Source organism: Pteropus vampyrus, unplaced genomic scaffold, assembly GCF_000151845.1.
Source record: "Pteropus vampyrus isolate Shadow unplaced genomic scaffold, Pvam_2.0 Scaffold1, whole genome shotgun sequence".
Taxonomy (NCBI): Eukaryota; Metazoa; Chordata; class Mammalia; order Chiroptera; family Pteropodidae; genus Pteropus; species Pteropus vampyrus.
Genome location: NW_011888782.1, coordinates 10,666,180 through 10,673,911, shown reverse-complemented (window position 1 = coordinate 10,673,911; position 7,732 = coordinate 10,666,180). Strand labels below are relative to the sequence as shown.

The 7,732-nt window shown below is 30.8% G+C and overlaps 1 pseudogene; it reads left to right on the top strand.

Moving 5' to 3' along the window:
- Positions 1 to 1,087: 1,087 nt before the first annotated feature.
- Positions 1,088 to 1,206, top strand: LOC111736304 (annotated as a pseudogene).
- Positions 1,207 to 7,732: the final 6,526 nt, after the last annotated feature.

Sequence of the window (7,732 nt, the reverse complement as noted above, 5' to 3'; positions counted from 1 at the left end):
AAGTATGGCATAGGGAATATAGTCAATAATATTGTAACAACCATGTATAGTGCCAGGTAGGTACTAGACTAATTGAGGGGGATCACTTTATAAATTATATAAATGTCTATCCACTATGCTGTACACCTGAAATAATATAAAATAATATTGAATCTCAACTCTAATAGAAAAATATTTTTTTAAAAAAAAAAAAAGAAAGCAATTGAAGAAGATACAAATAAATGAGAGGATATTCCTTGGTCATGGATTGGAAGGCTTAATATTGTTAAAATAACCTACTACTAAAGCAATATACAAATTCAATGCAACCCTTATTAAAATACCAATGGCATTCTTATCAGAATTAGATCACCTAATACTAAAATTGATATGGAACCACAAAAGATGTTGAATAGCCAACAAAATCTTGAGAAACGACAAAGTGGGAGGTATCATGCTCCTTGATATCAAACTATATTACAAAGCTACAATAATTAAAAAAGTATGTTACTGGCATAAAAACAGAGATACAGATCATTGGAATAGAATAAAGAGCCCAGAAATAAATCCTAGTTTATATGGTCAATCAATGACAAAGGAGGCTACGATATACAATAGGATAAATACAGTCTCTTCAATAAGTGGTGCTGGGTAAACTAGACAAATACATGCAAAATAAATAGATAGATAGATGGATAGATAGATAAATAAATAAATGAGATTAGACAACTTTCTTATACCACATACAAAAAGAAAGTCAAAATGGATTAATGACTTCAATATAAGCCCTGAAGCCATAAAATACCTAGAAGAAAACATAGGCAATAAACCTTTGAACATCATTCTTAGTAATATTTTTTTGGGTATGTTTCTTCAGACAAGGGAAACAAAGGAAAAAATAAATAAATGGGACTACAACAAATTAAAATTTTTGTGTGTGCAGCAAAAGGAATCATTAACAAAATGAAAACATAACCTATTAAATGGGAGAAAATGTTTACAAATGTTACATGTGATGAGAGGTTAATATTCAAAATGTAGAAGGAATTCATACAACTTAACACCAAAAATAAAAACCCAAATCATCCAATTTAAAAACAGGCAAAGGGTCTATGGCCATGCTACCTTGAACAAGCCTGATTCCGTCTGATCTCAGAAGCTAAGCAGGGTCAAGCCTGGTTAGTACTTGTATGGGAGACCACCTAGGAAGACCAGGTGCTGTAGGTGTAAAAAATAAAAAAATAAAGACTGTAAGCTTACAAGGTCCTTACAATCTGTGAGGTCAACCAAGGATTGCCTCGCCTAAAAAAATAAATAAAAATAAATAAAAAATAAAAATGGGCAAAGGACCTGAATAGACATTTTTCCAAAGAAGATATACAGGCCAACAGTCATGAAAAGAGGCTCAACATTGCTAATCATCAGGGAAATGCAAATTAAAACCACAATGAGAGAGCATTTCACACCTGTCAGAATGGCCATCATCAATAAATCAACAAATAAATGCTGGTGAGGATATGGAGAAAAAGAAACCCTGCACACTGTTGGTGAGACTGTAAATTAGTGTAAGCACTATGGAAAACAGTATGGAGATTCTTCAAAAATTAAAAATTGAGTTGCCATGCGATCTAGCAATTCCACTTCTGAGTATATATCCAAAGAAAACAAAAACACTAATTTGAAAAGATATATGCTGTGCCACTATGTTCATTGTAGCATTACTAATAATAGTCAAGTTATGGAAGCAACTTGGATGTCTTTCAGTAGACGAATGGTTAAAGAACATGTGGTATATACATACAATGGAATATTATTCATCAATAAAAATGAATAAAATATTACCAGTTGCAATGACATAGATGGACTTAGAGGGTATTAAGCTAAATGAATTAAGTCAGACAGAGAAAGATAAATACCATACAATTTTACTTATATGTGGAATCTAAAAAATAAAAAAATAAATGAATAAATAAAACAGAAACAGACCCGTAGATACAGAGAACAAGCTGATGGTTGCCAAAGGGGAGCAGTTTGAGAGGATAGAAATAAAATTTTTTTTAAGTATAAAAAGTTATTCGAGATGATTCTGGTGCATTCTCCCACAAACACAGCACTGACAATTACCCTTTTGTCTTATGTACTGCAGTAAAATATAGTCAATTTTAAAACAGTAAAAAAAAAATCAGTTATCAAAAATAACCAACATATTCATATTTTGTATGGAAACGTACCAAATTTGCTTTAGCTTAGCTTTGTTTAGACTTACTTTAAGATTTCTTGGATGATACAGGTTAATGATATGCTGATTTATTTTTTCTAACAATAGCTTGATAAGATGTTGTCCCTTTACCTGAGGAAACAGAAACAGTGATTGTTCTGACTCTTAAGGGTACATGTTTTATTCTTCGATTTGGATGCTGAACACAATATAAGTACCTGTTCCAAACTATAAATAGTAGGAAGATTCTATTCTTTCTGAAGTCTATCTTTGAGAGGTAAGAAAAGGAAATCTTAAAACTTCTTCCTTGATTCTGGGTCACTTTTTTTCTTACTCACCTTCGTATTTTGTGCGTGTATATGTATGTGTGTGCATAGTCCTAAATACCACAATCATTACAGCAACCTCTTCCACAAACCCTGAGGTGGAGATTGGGACTAGGGAGATTGAGGTTCCTGCCTTGGTCTCCTTCCAGAATAGCTGGCGAGAACTAATCAGCTTGCTAAAGGCGTTCTCAATATGAACATGAATGGTATCATTATATATCATCTTTAATATTTTTATGACTCATATCTGAAATTAAATCAAGGGCCTGACCCATTTAACTCTATTAGGTTGTCAGTGGCTGAGAACTGATAGAAAGCCATAACTTTGGCATATTACAACAACTGATGATCAGTATTATGTAAAAGTCATAAAATAAATGAAGAATGATGTTAAATATTGTTTTAGAATGAAAAGGAAAATATATAGTGTACATTGTAATTATAATAACCTTACAGTGAAAAAAATTGTGATGTATCAAGAAAAATATTCTTGTGAATTCAGGTAAAAATCAGGTAAAAAGAGAGATAGAAAGAAGTTGGCAATTCTAAGGTATAAGTAAGCACTCAGGTCCACTTCTGAGTTCTGTAGAATCCTGGTAATTAGAATGCTGGTGTTTGATGATGATACAGGAGACAGAGTTATACATAAGCAGGAACCCAAAGGGCTCATCTCAGTGAGAAATAAACCTACAACCAAAAGAGAAACAAGGATGTGTGCCTGTCTCATCTTGACCTTGCGTGTACAGAAAATTAGTTCTTCTCTGAGGATTCGTAAAGAGCCTACCAGGTATGGACCCAGAATTTCTAGAATTCAAAACTTTAGCTAGTTATGAAAGGAGTCTTCTTCAAAAGAAATAAATATGAAGATAAGTATTTAAAACATTTATTTAGAATAAAAAATCACAACAAAATATAAATTTTAAGAACTGACAAATATCACAATGATTAGAAAATCCAAAAGAAGAATATAACATGTTCTATTAAGAACTGCCTACAATAGCACTTTAGTAGTTTTTTCCTATAATTTTTGGTGCAAATTCCTTGATCACCTCTTTACATGACAAAAGTTTTGTCATATTAATTCTATTGAAAGGATAAAAAAATAATTTGGTCTTTTCCTGCTTGTTTGATCAAAAACAATTTTTTAAGTCAATACTTTAGAAAAGTCTCCTTCCACTTCATAATTTGTTATTCATAACATAAAAAAATTTAAGATCACTGTGAAATGTGGCAAAACATCTATTGTTCATTAATGAGTTGGAGGGTTTCAAGGCTTTTGTACATTTTCTTATGCAGTGACCAATCAAACATTATTTGAATTGATGATATGCATTAACTAGTTTGTCACCTGTGTTTTCATTATATTGACATATTATGAGTCTTATATTTTCGTCTTCAGTGTTAATATCTCTTGTCAAAAAAATTGTGGAATTTAAATCTTTTTCCAACATGTTTATATGTCTTATCTCCTTTCACTCGTTGATTATAAAACAATCAAAGTTCTATTTTCTACTTCTATTTGACATTTCTGTCTTTCTCTTAAAGAAATATTGCTTTTGGTATGACAGATAAAAATTTTTTTGTTATAATTTACTTCTTGATGTCATGATAATTTCTTTGATATCATTAATCATCTTTGTTGTATTTGTTTCAAATTTCATTTTTTAATCTGAATTATCTCTCATTTCTTTAGGAAATAAATTTGAAGATCATAAAATATATCTGAGAAAGGATGAAAATTAATGACTTATTTTGTTAAAGCATTCCAAAATGTCCTTCCAAATTGCAGTAAAAATGTTATATTCCCAACTCAATTCTTACTGGTATCCCAAAAAAGCCCAAGGCAATTCTAACACCACCCAAGTGGAAGAAAAGTTTGACAAAGGAGATGTTGGAATGCAAAGAGACAGTGGTTTGAAGCAAGTGTTATTTAAATTTCATACTTTGACAATACTGATAAAACATGCCCCTGTAAGCACACTGCTATTTCTCCTCCAGGCCTTGGAATTGGCCCTTGCTAGTGAAGATTCCCACAGGAACCTGTAGCTAAATTTCATTATTTGCCCAGGAAATTCATTTTTCAAGACAACCTTCAGATTCGTTGAAAGCTAGAATTCCAGCTGCATGTATAGTGCAAAAAGCCTGAACTATACATTTAATTTAAAGTGGCCTCTAGTTGGTAGTGCCCCTCAGGTAACTAGATAAAAAGCACATTGAAATCTCCTCTGGATGAATTAATTTTTAAATCTTATCTCAACATGTTTCCCCTTTACTGTGTGTGAGTGCCTGAAGAAATCTACAGATATTAGAATGAAACCTGAAAAACATGGAATATTAGAATTATGAAATATGGGATATTAAAAAAGTATGCTGAATACATTTGAAAGCATCAAAGACATGCAGGAAAATATAAGCAAAGAACAAAAGACTTTTTAAAAAAACATATTTGAAAATGAATCAAATGGATCTTTAAAAAATAAATGCAATCAAATTTAAAACTAAATAATAGGCTAAACAGCAAATAAGATTAACGTTATTAGTGAACTAGAAGAGAGATTTAAAGAAATTCCAAAAGAATAGCACAGAAAGACAGAAAGACTAAGAGAAGGAAAATATTAGTGACTGTGAGGCACAGAGGCTGTATTGAGAAGGTATAATATATGTCAAATAAATATTCTAGAAGGAGATTAGAGAGAGAATGTTGAAGAGGCACTATTGAACAGATAAATGACTGAGAACTTTCCAGATCTGTTGGTAGGCGAAATCCTCACACTCAGAAAGTTCAGTAACTTCAAAAAAGGATAAATAAGACGATATATATACAAAGACATAGTATAGTCAAATTGTAGAGCAGCAAAGCATAAGATTTTAAAAGTAGCCAGAGAAAGAAGGCAAGTTACCTAAAAATGAAGAGCAAATACAATGATGGCTAAGTTCTCAAAAACAACAATAGAAACCAAAAAAAGTACAATTATATCTTCAGGAATCTGAGAAAAATAACTATCAACCAAGAATTAAATACTCAGCAAAAGTATTACCTTTAAAAAATGGTAATAAAATAAAGACATTTTTAGACAAAAAAAAAAAAATTGAGAGTTTACCACTTACATCAGTGTAACACAACAGCACATAAGTGAGCAGAGGGTAGTCTAAAATGTTCTAATGTCCCTCTTTATATTCTAAGAAGCAAAAATGTTAATAGGTTTAGTTAACGGTACAAATCAAGTTATAAACACTGAAAAATGGATATAAAGAATACAATAATTTCCAACATAAGATGTGGGGAATGGAATTTTTTTAAAAATTCAAAAATAAAAAAAGAGAAAATAAAACAGAATAAGCAAAATAAATAGAAAGCACAAAATGAGATGATAGAAATAGATGCAAACACATGAGTATTCAAAATCAATGTAAATTGATAAACACTTATTTAAGTGATAAACGCTATTAGACCTAATTAAAACACTAAATCCGGCTATTTCTATTTGTTATTGGGAAACATATGCAATATATAAAAACCATAGAAAAATTCAAAGTACAAGGATAGAACAGTAATAAGTCAAATAATGGCAAATAGCCATAAAAAGTTCAAGAGAAATGATACTAATTCAATTCTTCTGGAAGACTGAAAAATATTCTAAAGTTGTATTCATTTAATATGTTTGCCTCAAAATACTTCCTTAACTGACTAAATTAGAAGAAATTAGAAAATGTACCATCATATTGGGACTGTTCAGAATAACTTTCTCTGTAACCAATAGATCAATATGAGTCATTGAGGATATAGATTTGAACCATCCAATCAAAAAATATTATATAATGTAAAGGAAAAGCTGTTGTGTGCATAAAGATAGCACTCAACAATTAGAGATATACATTCTTTTAAAAGACATGAGAAACATTTACAGAAATTGATCACTAACCAAGCTATGTAGAAGGCTTCAACACATTTTAGAATACTGACATCAAACATACCATGTTCACAATTCAATTAAATTATAAATCAAAAGCAAAAATATAACTGGAAAAAATTTTCATTAATCTGAAAATTAAGCACATACATTTCTAAACATCAAAGGACCCAGGACAAAGAAAAAAAATTGTGAGTAAAAATTAGAATATATTTAGAACTTAATGATAAAAATATTGTATATATTTGTGTAACAAAACTTATGTAATATAGTCAAAGTGGTAGAAGGTAATTATATAGTCCTATATAACTACTAATAAAGAGTAAAAAAAAGCAAACATTAATTTGCTAATAATTGATTTAAGAGGTTAGAATAAAAAAGCAGAATAAATCAAAGCAGGGAGAAAATAATAAAAATGAAGAAGAGATACCTCAGATCTCAGGAATTGTGAACTAGGATATGTAGGCCAATTCCTCTGCTGCAGAAAACTTGGATGTTGAACATGCTATTTTAAAAATTATTTCGAAACCAATAAATTCCTAAAGGAAGTAATAAATTACCAGGCCGAGATTCCAAAGAAACTGGAAATCTGTAGACACGAGTCTGGTATTTTGAGTCACATTTGCCCTGAGGATTGCTCATTTTGAAGAGCTTCTTAGGACTAGTTAAATGAAATTGAAGTCCAGGGCTTGCCAAGAATAGAGATGCTAATAAATCACTCCACAGTTACAGAGGAACAGAAAGACTGTACCTTAGAAGTAAGGGTGAGGTAAAAGTAAACCAGGTCTCGCAAGGACTGTAGTCTGACTTTGAGTAATTTGGTTGTACCAGAAAATATCAAGCCTTGAAATTGGATTAAGGTTATCTCAGATTCCTAGTAGCTACAGGTATTTGGCAAACATTATAAAAATCCTCTCAGACAACTACAGCATCTTCTTCAGCCCTAAATCATTTCCACAGATAATAAAGTATAATATCTGCTTCAAAATTATAGATACACAGGCAAACTAAAGAATAAATGAGAATCAGACACTAAAGACAACCTATACAGATACATAAAGATTTCAGTCATTGAAACTATCAGATCCACACTTTAAACCAACTATTTTTAATCAGGCTAAGAAGATTAAAGACAAGTTTGAAAATTTTGTCAGAGAACTGAGAATATGCTAAATGTGATAGAAGTTTTGAAAAAATAAATGGAAATTGTAGAATTAAAACATATTTAGGAACTTGATGGATGGGTTTAACAGAAGATTAGACAGAGCTGAAGATAAAATTAGTCAAATGAAAAATAG